Genomic DNA, 15,151 nt, shown 5'->3' with positions numbered 1-15,151 from the left:
GTGAGGGCTCCAGAGGAAGCGGGGGATGTACGTGACCTCTGTTAAAGTCTGCAGCTGTTTGAGTTTCCTGCAAACAGACACTGCACCCCCCATGCCCTGCCAAGGGTATATGCTTTATGTTTTTGCATCACCATTCCTGTGGGACTTTCTCTGTGAGCTCTTTTGGAATGCTGAAGCTCCTAGGTTAAGAAGCAACACCAGAGATGAACTTAGCATCACCCTTGGGAGTACACTTTCCCTCTGTAGTTCCAGTAAGGATGAGGTAAGAGAAAGTTAGATCTAAGTGATTTTTAAAACTTTAAAATATATATTTTTTTATCTTGGGAGTTGGGCAGTAGCACAGCGGCTTAAGTGCAGGTGGCACAAAGCACAAGGACCGGCATAAGGACCCTGGTTCGACCCCCCGGCTCTCCACCTGCAGGGGAGTCGCTTCACAGGTGGTGAAGCAGGTCTGCAGGTGTCTGTCTTTCTCTCCCCTCTCTGTCTTCCCCTCCTCTCTCCATGTCTCTCTGTCCTATCCAAGAACAACAACAATAACTACGACAATAAAACAACAAGGACAACAAAAAGGGAATAAAAAATAATAATTTTGTTCTGATACAGGGTGAGAGAGAAAAAGAGAGGCAGAGATGGTGGATACATGCAGTGCTCTTGCACTGTTTATGAAGCCTTCCCTGTGATGGGGACAAGGGCCGTGGACATGCGAGCTCTCCAGGTGCATGACCACCACCTGGTCCCAACGTTTAGCTTTCACTGATGCACCACTGGCTTGCAACACTGCAGGTTGCACGAGTTCATCTTCACACCCAGTCAGTGTACGTACCACACCACAGCCGACTGGCCACAAAAGCTGTGCTGTGTACACACTGGGGCTACTCCTCTGTGACAACTACTTTCGTAGACAGACTTTATTGCTCCTTCTGTCTTTAGCCTCCCTTCTCTGGGCATCTGGCAGCTCTCCTCCTCAGTCTTTCCAAGTATGGGGGCGAATCTGGCCTCTGCGAGCTGCCTTTCCCTCCGCAGACACTGAGGCTTCTGCTGTCCTGACTGCCAAGGCAATTACAGCTCCTCCGCTCACCTCCTTTTCCCCTCAATGTTTTCTGTGTCCTGATGTCTCCTCCTCCTTCCCCTCCCCCTCCTTCTTCTGCCCCTTCTTATTTTTTTTTATTATTTATTTTCCCCTTTTTTGCCCTTGTTGTTTTATTGTTGTTGTAGTTCTTATTGTTGTTGTTGATGTTGTTGGAGTTGGATAGAAAGGAGAGAAATGGAGAGAGAAGGAGAAGACAGAGAAGGGTATAGAAAGAGAGACATCTACAGACCTGCTTCACTGCCTGTGAAGCAACTCCCCTGCAGGTGGGTTGCCCGGGGGCTCAAACTGAGATCCTTATGCCGGTCCTTGTGCTTTGCACCACGTGCACTTAAACTGCTGCGCTACCGCCCAACTCCCCCAGGACGACTTTGAAGGTTCCAGGCAGCTGCTGTGACCTCCTGGCACAGGCCAATGCATGGCTGGATTCTACTGCCCAACCCAGCTGTCTCCCCATAGCCCAGAATCATCTATTCAGCTGTTCCCTGGACACAACCCCTAGTGTGCTGGTCGCCAGCCCCTCTGATTCAGCCTTCCACATCACCTCCCTCTCCACATCTGCTTTTTCTCCTGTGTCCTGCCATCCCCCCCACCATCCAGCCTGAAGTCCAGAATAGACTTTCCGGGATTCTACCCAGACAGTCAATCACATACACACCCCACTTCCTGGTGGTCACCCCGAGCTCTTGTGTCTCCACCACCACCTCAGTCAGTCTGATGCAAGCACTGCTTGCACCTGGCCTGCAACAACCCAGTACTCTTCATTCACGCCACACACACTCACACACACACTGATCACATTCACACACACTCACACTCACACACTCATACACACACTCACACACACACACTCACACACACACATACTCACACACACACTCACACACACACTCACACACACACTCACACACTCACACACACACTCACACACACACACACTCACACACACTCACACACACACACTCACACATACTCTCACACACACACTCACACTCACACATACACACTCACACACACTCACACATACACACACTCACACACACAAACACACACTCACACACTGATCACACCCACTGGCTTCTCCTTGTCTCTAAGAGGAAGCCAGCCCCTGTCACTCGGCCTGTGAGTCTTGCTGTTTGGCCCCTGCCAATCTCGTTGGCCTCATCTCTTCCATTCCTTTCTTTTCACGGGACCCAGTGCTGTTGGATGAACACCTTCCCCAGGGTCCCTGGGTGGTGGCCAGAGTCGGCCAAGGAGCCAGCACATGAGTGAAACGTGCTCTTTGCCAGTGACCCTGAGTGTCCCTGAGTGTCCTGGGATGTCCCCTCAGAGGTCACACACAGACACACACAGGCAGACACACAGACACACACTCTCACAGATATATACACTCTCACACACATAGACACACAGAAAGATACACACAGGAACACACACAGACACACACACACAGACACACACAGATACACAGACACACACACAGATAGACACACACACACTCAGACACACACACTCACAGATACACAGACAGACACACACACACTCACACACAGAGACAGACACACACAGAGACACACACACACAGACAGACACACACATACACACAAACACACAGAGACACACACAGACACACACAGAGACACACACACAGACACACACACTCATAGACACACACACAGAGACACACACACACTCACATACACAGACACACACACACACACACATACACACACACACAGACACACACACACTCCAGTATTCCCAGCTCTTCCCGGGGTTCTGTGGGGAGGCCTGGAGCACTGGCCCACGTGCCTTCCTGCCTCTATCCCAATGGGCCAGGGCCCTCTTCCCTCCCAGTACCCTGGAGCCTTTGCTGTTGTTTTTGAGGTGTTTTTTGGCATCCTGGGTGAACTCTGGTTGTCATGGCAACTCCAGCAGAGAGAAAAAGGGAGAGGGATGGAGTGGGGGTGAATTCATTCCACTATCAGTTGATTTCTCAAGGGGTAATCTGCTGAGGATACAGAGGGAGGGTCCAGGGAAAGGCCTTGGCTGGGGGGTTTTCCTGGACACCCCATCTCCCTGGCCAGACTGGCTCAAATGGCCTCTACACCTCACAAGGCTTAGTCCTTTCAGGCAGGTGGGGGGTCTCCTCTGATGTCACAAGAGGCCCTGGCTTGGCCAGACTACAGCTTGGCCAGGTGTGCAGCCCAGGTTTGAGCCTGGCCCCACCGTGTTGGGAGAGCTATGGTCACTTTGTCTCTGTCTCTCTCTTCCATTCTGGACCTATAAAAATTGCTAGGTTTAGGGAAGATGCTTTTAATGTAGATGAAGAAGAGGGAAGATGATTCCCTGAGAAATGTCAGAAGGCTGGGCTGGGGGAGCAGCAGGTTAAGCACAGGCAGCGCAAAGCACAAAGACCTGTGTGAGGATCCCAGTTCGAGCCCCCGGCTCCCCACCTGTAGGGGAGTTGATTCACAGGTGGTGAGGCAGGTCTGCAGGTGTCTATCTTTCTCTCCCCTCTCTGTCTTGCCCTCCTTTATCCATTTCTCTTTGTCCTATCCAACAACAATAACTTCTTCTTCTTCTAGCGTTTGCCCTTCTTCCGTAGCCAGTTAATGGCTTTGAAAGTGACTGGGATCCATGTGGATTCAGTCGGCTAGGAAGGATTGTCAGTTTCCCCAATGAACGGGTACTCACGGGATGCACCACGGGAAGGTCAATCCAATGCATCCCACACCAATAACTATAACAATAAAACAACAAGGGCAACAAAAGGGAATAAATAAATAAATAAATAAATATTTTTTTTAAAAAGAAGGCTGGGCTAGAAATTGACTGTCCTGCTAGTCCTGCCTGAGCTGTGGAAACAGAAAATGAAGTGTGTGTGTGTGTGTGTGTGTGTGTGTGTGTGTGTGTGTGTGTGTGTGCATGTGTGAGTCTGTGTATGCATATGTGAGTGTGTGTATACATGTGAGTGTGTGTATGTGTATACATGTATGTGTGTGTGTCTGTGTGTGAATGTGCAAGTGTGCATGTGAGTGTGCATGTGTGCATTGGGGTGGGGATCTCCTAGGTAGTCTGAGGACACTCACTCAGCCTCTGTAGGCCTTGCACTGGGGAGTCAAATTAGAACAGGACCAGGTTCTGATGAACAAACAGCTTGCCAAGGAAATAGTTCACCTTGGCTGCTTTATTTTTTTTCCACCTTAGAACATGCCTTTCTAGTTCAGTTTTCCCCATTTTGACAGTGACAAAGTGACAATGAAGTCATTGCTAAAACAACAACCCCATGCCCTGTGGCAAGCAATGGCTTTAGGTCTGAGGGGAAGGAGGCGTGGAGAGTGGTGAGGTTGTGATCTGAGGGGAGCTCTCTTTGTAGAAGGCACCGGCCCTACCCTGTTCTGACTGGTCTGCCATGTCTGCATGCGTCCAGTGACTCAGGAGAAGCCAGAATCCAGATAGTGGGAAGCATCCTAGTTTTTGCCCCTTCCTTCACTAGGCAACCATTGTGGAATTAATGGATTTCTGGTCAACAGAGATCTTTCACGTGACAGGTTTCCCCACCGGCTGTGCCGCATAACCAAGGCACAGGGTAGACAATGCCATGGAGGTCTGTGTGTAATTACAGATGGCTGCAGAATCCCTGGTCTAGCTTCCTGTCCTCACCCAGATCTGGGTCTTTTCCAGAACACAAGTGAGGGGGCTCCCTGCTACCACCTCAGCAGTAGAGATGTGTCAAGTCTCTGAATGGCCCTTTTGGCCTCATTCTGCTCCAGGTGGGGACACAGGGCACAGAGAGGACAGAGACCCAAAAGTCTGAAGGGGATTCGAAGCAGGGCTGCAGTGGGAGACACGCAGGGCAGACAAACCAACAGACAACTGGAAAAAAGAGAGTCCTTGTGCCCACAACACTGTGCTCCACGGAGCTCAGCTTCAACTGGAGAGAGGAGGGTGCTGCTCACGTCAGCTCACACTTCTTGGTCTAAGCAGCAGTTCTGATGCTTTACGTGTATGGACAAGAGGAGCTTCTTTCGACTGAAAACACAATCATGTTGTTTTTCCAATCTTACAGTCCCCTGGAAATGTATTACTGGATGGATGGACTAGGGAGATAGCATAGCAGTTTTGCAAAAGACGTAGTCTGAGGCTCCAAGGCCTGAGGTTCTAACTTATGATACCATGATAAACCAGAGCCGAGCAGTGTTCTGGTAAAAAAAAAAAAAAAAAAAAAAATGGGTGTGTGGGATGTTTGGGTCAGATGGCGGCTCACCTGGTTAAGTGCAATCATTACCATGCAAAAGGACCCAGGTTTAAGCTCTAGGTCCCCATGTACAGGGAGAAGCTTCCAGATCTTTGCAGCAGTGCAGCAGGTGTCTCTTTCTCTCTCCCTCTGTCTATAAACAAATGAGAGACAGAAGAAATGGATGCCTTGGTAGTTGGATTTATCTTGCAGGCTCTGAGCCCCAGCAGTTACCATAGTGGCAGTTAAAAGGGGGGGAGGCAGTCAGGCGGTAGCACAGCAGTTAAGTGCAGGTGGCGCAAAGCATAAGGATCCTGTGAGAGGATCCCAGTTCAAGCCCCCAGATCCCCACCTGCAGGGGAGTCGCTTCACAGGTGGTGAAGCAGGTCTGCAGGTGTCTATCTTTCTCTCTCCCTCTCTGTCTCCCCCTCCTCTCTCCATGTCTCTCTGTCCTATCCAGCAACGAAGACATCAATAACAAGAATAATAACAACTACAACAATAAAAGAACAAGGGCAAAAACAGAGAGAAAATGAATACATAAATATTTATGAAAAAAAGGAAAAAAATGGACATCCATTGGGAGCAGTGGATTCATAGTGCTGGCATCAAGCACCAGTGATAACCCTGGAGACAAAAAATAAAAATAAAAAAGATTTGAAATAGCTTCTCCACCTCCTTCTCCTAAGGTTTAATTCTTACTGACAGAGTGAGAACAGAATGTCACTCTGACACTTGTGAGGACAGTTATCTAACCTGGGACCTCAGATCCAAGAACCCAACACTTTTTCTTTCTATTTTTTACTTGGCAGGACAGAGAGAAATTGAGAGGGGAGGGAGATGGAGAAGGGTGGAGAAAAGACAGACATTGCAGACCCACTTCATCACTCATGAGTGTTCCTCCTGCAGGTGGGGAGCAGAGGTTCAAACCCATGTCCTTGTGCTTAACTGAGTACCCATCACCCGGCCCCCCTCAAATCTTCACTTAATCCTTTGAAGCTGACAGTAATGGCCATTGTGCAGAGGAGAGTGAGGACTGGGCCAGTGCTCAGTGGGTCACATTTCCTGCTGGGGACCCTGGTGACTCTGGAGAAGGTGCCTCTCTTGGCTCCTAGGAAGGAGGAGGGGGCAGGAGGGTTGGACACAGAAGGAGGAAGTTCTCCTACTCAATAATCCGATTATCTGCCCCACCTACTGCTGTCAACTGAAACTGAACAGTAGGTACCAGAACTTAGTGTCCTGCCCATGTCTATCTGGGGAGAAAATTGGACTCAAATTGCCTGGAGCTTTCAGCCCACGGTTCTGGAGTGAGAAGGCAGTGAACAGTGTCCTGGGCAGGGAGGACACCAACAGTGTCTAAGTCTGAGGATTTCAGCTGTCCTAGCCCCCAGGTGGATGCCAGGAGAGAAGGTGAAGACCAGGGTCCAGGGTCCTTAAACTAAACGCCTCTCCCCAGCAAGACATGCTGCAAAACTCATCTGGGACCCTGGGTGTCTCAGAGGTTTTCCTTGTGTCAACTACAAGATGCTCAATTCCGCCAGTCACAGGACAGCAGCTCAACAAAAGCAGGTTGGTGGGGAGCCCGACCTTAGGGAAGGCTAAGTGCATGACTGCAAGGTAGCCTTTAGGACCTGCATTTGGGGTTGAAGTGAAGAAACCTTCAGGTGCATGCACTGTCCTGCCCTAACGGATGTAGAATCAGAAGTGAGAGTCAGAGTGGGAGAGGTGAAGAAAACCTCTACTTGGTTGGATCAGGGGAGGCTCAAGTCATAAAACTCATAAGGTCCAAGTCATAAAAGAAAATAGATTCCCACACGGATATGCTGGGCCTAATCCTGTAACAGACCCGGCTCTCCACCATCACTGGTCACTCCCATCAGGAACATCAGTCAGCACAGCCCTCCTGGGGCCTCCCCAGGACCTGCCCTCACTGCAGAGCAGCCATGGTGAGGACTCCCCGCTCTCTGAAGGGAGGCCGGTCAGCCTGCTCTGTCCCTCGAGGAAGACGGGTCCTGACGTGAGAGCAGCCTGGAATGTTCCAGCTGTGACCATGGTCTGTGAGCTCAGACTGACAGGGACTCAGAGTCACACAGGCTCCTTACTGAATGTGCATATATATGGGCTGTGGTTAGTGAGGTAAACAGTTAATTGTATTTATATATGTTTCTCATATTTGGAAGCTACTCTCTACCCTAATCTTTCTAGGCCAGTTCTCAAATCGGACACCATCTTCCTAGACAATACCTTTAGCTCACCTGCATGTTAGCTATCAGGCTCAGGCAAAAATTACTAAAGGCATGGGCCCTTTGGAATAGACCTAGAAACAGACTTTATAGCTTCTTCCAGCATAAAGACCCTTAATTTCATCTATTGTATTCTTACCTTTAGGTTCCTGTCTATCAAACAGTTTGTTCTGATTTTTATCTTACCACCTTTCAGCCACCAAGTTGCAGATGTTACCATGATGCCATCCTGCCTTGCCATGGCAGATGACCTCAACAATGTGTCCTGGAACCCCATCTCTCTAGAGCCCTGCACCTCTAGGGAAAGACAGAAACAGGCTGGGTGCAGATAACCCTGAGAGAGAGACAGGCTGGGAGTATGGATTGAACTGACAACGCCCATGTTCAGTGGGGAAGCAATTACAGAAGCCAGACCTTCCACCTTCTGCACCCCACAATGACCCTGGGTCCATGCTCCCAGAGGGATAGAGAATAGGAAAGCTATCAGGGGAGGGGGTGGGATACAGAGTTCTGGTGGTGGGAATTGTGTGGAGTTGTACCCCTCCTATCTTATGACTTTTGTCAGTGTTTCTTTTTTATAAATAAAAATTAAACAGAAAGAAAGAGAGAAAGGAATAAAGAAAGAAATAAAGAATGAATGAATGAAAGAAAGAATTAAAGATAGGAAGGGAGAAAGAAAGAGGCTGGGGGTGTGTATCCACCTGCCAACACCCATGTCCAGCAGAGAAGAAATTACAGAAGCCAGAACTCCCACCTTCTGCTCCCCATGAAGAATTTTGGTCCAGACTCCCAGAGGGATAAAGAATAAGGAAGCTTCCAATGGAGGTGACAGGACAGGGAACTCTGGTATTGGGAACTGTGTGGAATTGTACCCCTGTGATCTTACAATCTTGTTCATCACTATTAAATCACTAATAAGTTATATATAAAAGAAATAAAGTAGAAACATGGAGACAAATTGCAGTGACTGAGGGTATTAGAAATAAGGGAGCATTGAAGATTTCAGAGTGAGGGAACCCTTTGTTCAGACCAATAGACAGAAAAGCTCACTCTGCTTCTAGAGGTCTGAGGTCTGGTGACGTGAAAAGACAGCCACAGGTAAGAAGTGATGGCACCCTGAAGGAGAAACTGCATGCCTCTCTAATGGAGACGAGAGATAGGGTAGAGTGGGCTAGGCAGGATTGGGGAGAACTTTGCAGAAGAGACTGGTTTTGCTGATGTTCCTGGTTTGGGCATTTGGGAAGGTAATGGTGCTGTTTATGAAGACTGAGAACATGATGATGAACTTGGTTTTGAGCTGTCTGGCTAATGGGAAAAGTCCACTAGATGCTTGGACAGACTGAGTGGGACTCAAAAGAAGTGCATGTCCTGCCAGACAGAGACTGGCACCCCACTGGGGAGTTGTGGGGGAGTGAGAGGAGACATCTCTTCCCCGCCAACAGAGATGGTATTGTGCCCCCAGCCTAAGAGTTTCTGCGAAGGGTGAGAAGAGGTGGGGGCTCGGAGCTCAAGGGGCCTGACCTGAGGTGCCTCATCGTGGGAGAAAGTGGACCAAGAGGCTGGTGGCAAGTCACAATGTCTCAGAATCCATATTAATGATTTGGTGAGTAGGAAACTCTAAGTCTCAGAAGCTGCAGCTCAGTATCCTTATACTTTCTCCTTCTCTGTTTCTCTGTATCTGAAGAAAAACAAAATAAGAGGAGTGGTGGAACTATGCAGGTGTGAAGCCCCTTCAGAGCTCAACGGCACAAACATGAAGAAATAAAGGAATATGGATTCAGGCTCTGCCGTTTAACTTCAGCTGTGTGGCAGGAGCTATAACCTTGGGCAAGCCTTCTGACTTCACTGTGCCCGAGTCTGCAATGTGGAGGCTATAGCTGGAAGGCTTCTTGGAGGAGGTGATGTTGGTGAGGACCTGACTGAGGGTGTTAAGCCCACCTGCTCACTTCCTTAAGCAGTTCGGAACTGGGAGTTCTCCAGTTTCTTCTCACTCGGAAGACAGACTGCTCAGGCACTGCTGCTGACATGTTTTGTTCTCCCCAGATGGGGATAATTGGCCTGTTTGGGAGTCAGGCTGACAGCTCAGGCGGCTTGCGGAGGCTGTGGGTGGGAAGCTGGGCCCACAGGCAGCTCCGGAAGGGAGAGGCGCTGCCTGGATGACAACCTCCAGCAGGTGGGGATTCCCCTGTGTTACACAAGAGAGGGCTGGTGGATGATCTAGATCAGTCTTCTGAGCCGAGAGCCCTCCTGGACTGAGTCTGTGCCTGGGCGTCAGTGTGGAAAGGCCTCCAGCCGTGTCGCTGCCCCACTGCAAGAGACCCACAAAGTCTGTGTTGGAATAGCTGTCGGGATAGCTCACCTGGGCAGTGTGCTGCTGTGTCACGTGTGCAGCCCAAGTCTGAGCAAAGCCCCCACTGCACTGAAGAAAGCTTGGGTGCTGGAGTTTCTGCTTCTCTCTCTCTGATCCTCTGCCTTTTACTTCTTATCTGGAGAAGGAAGGAAGGAAGGAAGGAAGGGAAGAAAGAGAGAGAGAGAAAGAAATAAAGGGGGAGGGGGAAGGGAGGGAGGAGGAAGGAGAAGAAAGAGATAAAGCAGAAGAGGAGGAAGAAAGATGGATTAACCTGGAGTGGTGAAACCTTGAAGACAACCAAGATAAATAAATAAATGACAGTCTGTGTTTGAAGCTCTGCCAGGGATGCTTATCTTGTTTCTTCCTTTGTTTTCTTTTCCTGGAGAGGGTCCGTGCTTGGCCATGCAGTGCAGTCTCTGGCACATGCCAGCACCTGCATTATGCATCAGCCCGCAGGGATTTCTAGACCTCAGGAGGCGGTGGCCATCTCCTCTTCCTCCCCTTCCCCAGAAAGCTCTGCATGGCTTCCACACCTACTGGCACCCTCCCCCCCCAGCCCAGAACTTGAGGCCTAGTGTCCAGCCCTGACTGTAGATGGAATGTGGGGACTTTGTTCATTCCAAGGCATGGAGGGAAGCACAAACCAAGAGGGTCATCTTCAAGGACAACTATAAAGGAGTTTTTCTCCCCCCCCCATCAGGTTTATCACTGGGGTTCAGTGCCTGCTTGATGATTCTGCCATTCCCAGTGACTCCCTCGCCCCCTTCTTCCTTATTTTTGAGAGAGAATGAAAGAAAGAGAGAGGGAGAAGGAGAGACAGAGAGATACCTGACCTGCCATACTGCTCCACCACTAGGGAAACTTTCCCCTGCAGGTGAGTGAGCACTGGGGGCTAAAACCCAGACCCTTGCATATGGTAATGTGTACTTCCCACCAGGTGAGCCACTTCCTAATAATCCCCTCTATTAGTTAATTAACTATGTAATTAATTTTTATTTTATCTTAATGAGAGAGAGATACAGAGAGAAAGGCACAGTGAGAAAGACCAGAGTCCTGCTCAGCTCTGGCTTACGGTGGTGTTGGGGGTTGAACCTGGGACCTCAGAGCCTCAGGCAGGAAAGTCTTTTTGAAGGAATTTTTCTCTCTCCATGCCCCCCACTTGGACTTCCTCCTGTGAGGAAGGAAGGGGGTGAATTCTCCAGCTTCGAGGTGCTGTCACTCTCAGCTTGGCGGCCCTGTCTAACCCCCAGGCTGGACCTAGCTGCTGCCTTAGTTTCTCTTTAGTTGTGCTTCTGTGTCCACGCCACTCAGAGCTGTTTGCTGTGAGTTCCCTCTGTTCCTGAGCACAGAAGAGGTGGCCTTCAGAGCCTAGGAGGGACCTTCAACAGAGTCCATGGCCTCCCCAGAGGGGAGTAGGTGGGGGCCTGGGAGTGTGCCCCCCCCACCCGTGTTGTTGGGTCTCAGCTCTAGGAGGCTGGCAGAGCCCAGGACTGGAAGCTACACTCCGGCTAGGCCCTTGACCCCTCAAGTTCCCCCTCTGTGTCAGGAGTGTGTGGGATGCCCCACAGTGTAGGCATGAGGCTGTGCCTTTTGGAGGGGGTGTCCCTCTGCGACCACCAGCCATCCGGCTCTCTTTGCTCCGGGTCACCAGATGCAGCAAGGGCTCCTCTGGGTCTCCAGGCAACGCGGAGCTGCCGGCCAAGCTGCTCTAGAGGCCTGGCTGCTGCTGGCTCTTTAGTGCACCACGGGAGATGGCTGATGGCAGGAGCCCTGAAGCCCAGCCTCCCTAGCTGATGCAGGAGCAAATCAGACAAAGACCCCGCAAGCAGGGGGTGGGGAGGTGAGTGCTCTGGGGTGGTGGGGTGCTAGGAAAGTAGCTCAGGTCCTGCTGCCCTTTCAGTGACCCTGCATTCCAGAACACTCCAACTAGAGACTCTGGGTTCCTGGGCTGGGCGCAGTGTAGTCCTCTATCAAAGGGACGCTGAGCTCTCTTCTGATCTCCAGACAAGAACCAAGGACAAGAGACGCGAACCCTGCCAGTGATCAGAGCCTGAACCCGCTCCAGAGCTGCCCAAATGCCCCTACAGGGCAGGCGTCCCTCTCGGGGCATTGACTTCACATTTTCTCTTTGTTTTTTCCTTTTTCTCTTTCTTCTTTCTTTTTTACCTTCCTTTCCTTTCTTTTCTTTTTTCTTTTTCTTCCAGGGTTATAGCCGGGGCTGGGTGCCAGCATTACAAAGCCCCTGCTCCCGGCAGCCAATTCTTCCTCTTTTTTTTTCTGTCATTTTATTCAATAGGACCGAGAGAAATTGAGAGAGAAGGGTAGATAGAGAGAGAGAGATGCCTGCAGACCTGCTCTGCCACTTGTGAAACATTTCCCCCTGGGAGCAAGGGGCCTGAACCCGAGTCCTTGAGCATGGCGCTACGTGTGTTTAACTAGGTGGGCCACCACCTGGCCCTCCTTGGCTTTTTGCGTTGGCTTCTTTTTCTCCATCACTGTTATTGCTGGGGCTCAGTGCCTCCATGACTACTCCACTGCTCCCAGTGGCTGCTTTTTTTCCTCTCTCTTTCTTTCTTTCTATTTGTTTTTTCTTTTTTTGCCTCTAGGTTTATCGCTAGTGCTCGGTGCTGACATTGCGAATTCACTGCTCCTGGAAGCTATTTTTTTCCATTTTATTAGATAGGACAGATAGAAATCAAGAGGGGAAGGGAGACAGAGAGAGAGAGAGAGAGAGAGAGAGACCTGCAGACCTGCTTCACTGCTTGTGAAGTGTGCCACCTGCAGGTGGAGGGGGGCGGGGGGCTGGAATCAGGGCTTTGGGCCGGTCCTTTTTTTTTATTATCTTTATTTATTGGATAGAGACAGCCAGAAATTGAGAGGGAAAGGGGTGATAGAGAGGGAGAGAGACAGAGAGACACCTGCAGCCCTGCTTCACCACTTGCAAAGCTTTCCCCCTGCAGGTGGGAACCGAGGGCTCGAACTCAGGTCCTTGCTCACTGTAACGTGTGCGCTCAACCAGGTGCGCCACCACCCGGGCCCCATGGGCGGGTCCTTATGTTTTGTGCTATGTGGGCGTATCTGGGTGTGCCACTGCCCAGCCCCTTTCTCATTTCTTTCTTTCTTCTTACAGATACAGAGGTAAATACATAGAAAGAGAGAGACCGAGAGATGAGAGATACCTGTAGCTCTGCAGCTACTGAAGCTTATTCTCTGCAGGTGGGGGCTGAGGGGTTTGAACCAGGTCTTTGTGTGTGCTCTACTGGGTGCACCGCCACTCAGCCCTCCCCTCTATTTCTTAATGTGACCAGAAAAAAAATTCCATACACAGCTTCCATTTGTAGCTGATATGCTACTATTGGATAGTACTGAATTCAATGGTGATTAATATTGATTAAAATGTTTTCTAGTGGCAAGCATTAGTCTGCCTTTCATGTTTCCATGCATTTCTTGACTGAATGTTCACAACTTTGCAAAGGAGATAACACCCCCGCAAAAATACTGGGTGAACCTGTGCTGGTTAGCCGCAGATAAGCGGAGAGAGTGCTGGGACCTGGGAAGAGCCACTCATTTCATTTGGCAGCTAGGAAGCTCTTCTCCACATCTGACTACTAGCCCAGCTGCTTCACGATAAGCAGAAACTTTCTCAAATGCTTCCTTTCCAGTGGCTAAGGATGGTAAACATTTCTTCCACAAGCTGCTTTTTCCTTCTCTTTCTTCTTTCCTTCCCTTCCTTCCTTCTTTCTTTCTATCTTTCCTCCTCTCCCATTTTTTTTCCCCTTTTTTGTAGCAATAGAGAGACAAGGATGGGGCAAGGTGGTGGTGCACATGTTACAGGGCACAAGGACCCAGGTTCAAGCCCGCAGTCCCCACCTGCAGGGGAGAAAGCTTTGTGAGTGGTGAAGCAGGGCTGCAGGTGTCTGTCTCTCTCCCTCTCTATCTCCCCCTTCCCTCTCAATTTCTGGCTGCCTCTATCCAATAAATAAAAAAGATAATTTTAAAAAATTCAAAGAGAGAGAATGAGGCAGAAATAAAGAGTGAAGGAGAGAACACAGCACCAAAGCTTCTTTCACTGTGACAGGGTCCGGACTCCAACCCAGTGAGCACATGGCAAAGCAGCGTACTGCCCAAGTGAGCTATTTCGCTCACCTGTTCCTGCTCCTTCCGTGGGGAGGTTTTCCTCTTCACAACAGCCTGAACATTCAGCCCAGGACTCTGACAAAGGTCGGAGTTGGGGGTACGGGGGAGGGACCTACGGAGGCTATTATCTTAGCTTCCCATACACTGTCTGCCTCTGCTGCAGTGAAAGGCCTGTCCCCAGGAATCTGCTCTTAAGAGCACATGTCGGGAGTCCGGGCCGTGGCGTGCAGCGGGTTAAGCGTGCAAGGACCGACTTATAAGGACCCCGGTTCGAGCCCCCGGCTCCCCACCTGCAGGGGAGGAGCTTCACAGGCGGTGAAGCAGGTCTGCAGGTGTCTGTCTTTCTCTCCCCTCTCTGTCTTCCCCTCCTCTGTCCATTTCTCTCTGTCCTATCCAACAACAATGACATCAATAACCACAACAATGTTAAACAACAAGGGCAACAAAAGGGAAAATAAATAAATAAATATTTAAAAAGTTTAAAAAGGAGCACGTGTTCCTGGCCTGGCAGTTTGCTCGCTGGCCCCTGACTCCTAGCCCAGCCAGCCCTCAGCCCCCAGGTTGCCTGCCCTTGGCTGTCTGAAGCACTGTTGCCCTAGTCCAGGGTTGGCTTGGGCTCCCCAACTGCTTTATCAGAGCTCCCCGCCCCCATCACCAGCCCCTGCATGTCCCCAACCACTAATCTCTCCATCAGCAGCTTCTTTTCAACTGCACTGCCCACAGAACCAAGTGCTTAGTCGATGAAAAAGCCCTTTGGGGGAAAACACAGGAAATTAAAGACTCAAAGAGCAGTAAGAAAAATCCATTCTTTTTCATAGATTTCTGCAACCCCATTGCCTCTGCTTCTGCTGTGACTGGGGTCTTCTGGCAGTGGCTGTCACCCAGGGGATTGGCCAGCAGGGGCCATGTTAACTAACGAGGAACAGCTGTCTGAGATTCCATCAGCCTCAGCTTGAACCTCTGAGGCTGCAGGATCCCCCTCCCCTCACCAGGGTACCATCAGAGACTCACACCTAGGCACATTTGTGGGTGTCAAGCTGAGAAGGAGCAGGTCTACCCAAGTAGAATATGCTGTGCAGTGGACAGGAGAGGCC

At 50.2% G+C, this 15,151-nt stretch overlaps 1 protein-coding gene and 1 long non-coding RNA gene across 2 annotated transcripts in view; one reads left to right on the top strand and one right to left on the bottom strand.

The window, feature by feature from the left end:
• Nucleotides 1–15,151, top strand: part of PPP1R17 (protein phosphatase 1 regulatory subunit 17) — a 749,123-nt gene that overhangs the window by 57,632 nt on the left and 676,340 nt on the right. The window lies entirely within an intron of this gene.
• LOC132539848 (uncharacterized) lies at nt 8,438–14,390 on the bottom strand. The gene is made up of 3 exons (XR_009551113.1): nt 14,067–14,390; nt 9,930–10,056; nt 8,438–9,248 (listed from the first exon to the last, which is right to left on the bottom strand). It is a non-coding gene; the product is annotated as an uncharacterized LOC132539848 (long non-coding RNA).

The sequence above is a fragment of the Erinaceus europaeus genome, chromosome 8 (genome assembly GCF_950295315.1).
Source record: "Erinaceus europaeus chromosome 8, mEriEur2.1, whole genome shotgun sequence".
Classification (NCBI taxonomy): domain Eukaryota; kingdom Metazoa; phylum Chordata; class Mammalia; order Eulipotyphla; family Erinaceidae; genus Erinaceus; species Erinaceus europaeus.
Note: the sequence above shows the minus strand (reverse complement) of the source record. Positions and strands in the feature narration are given on the sequence as shown.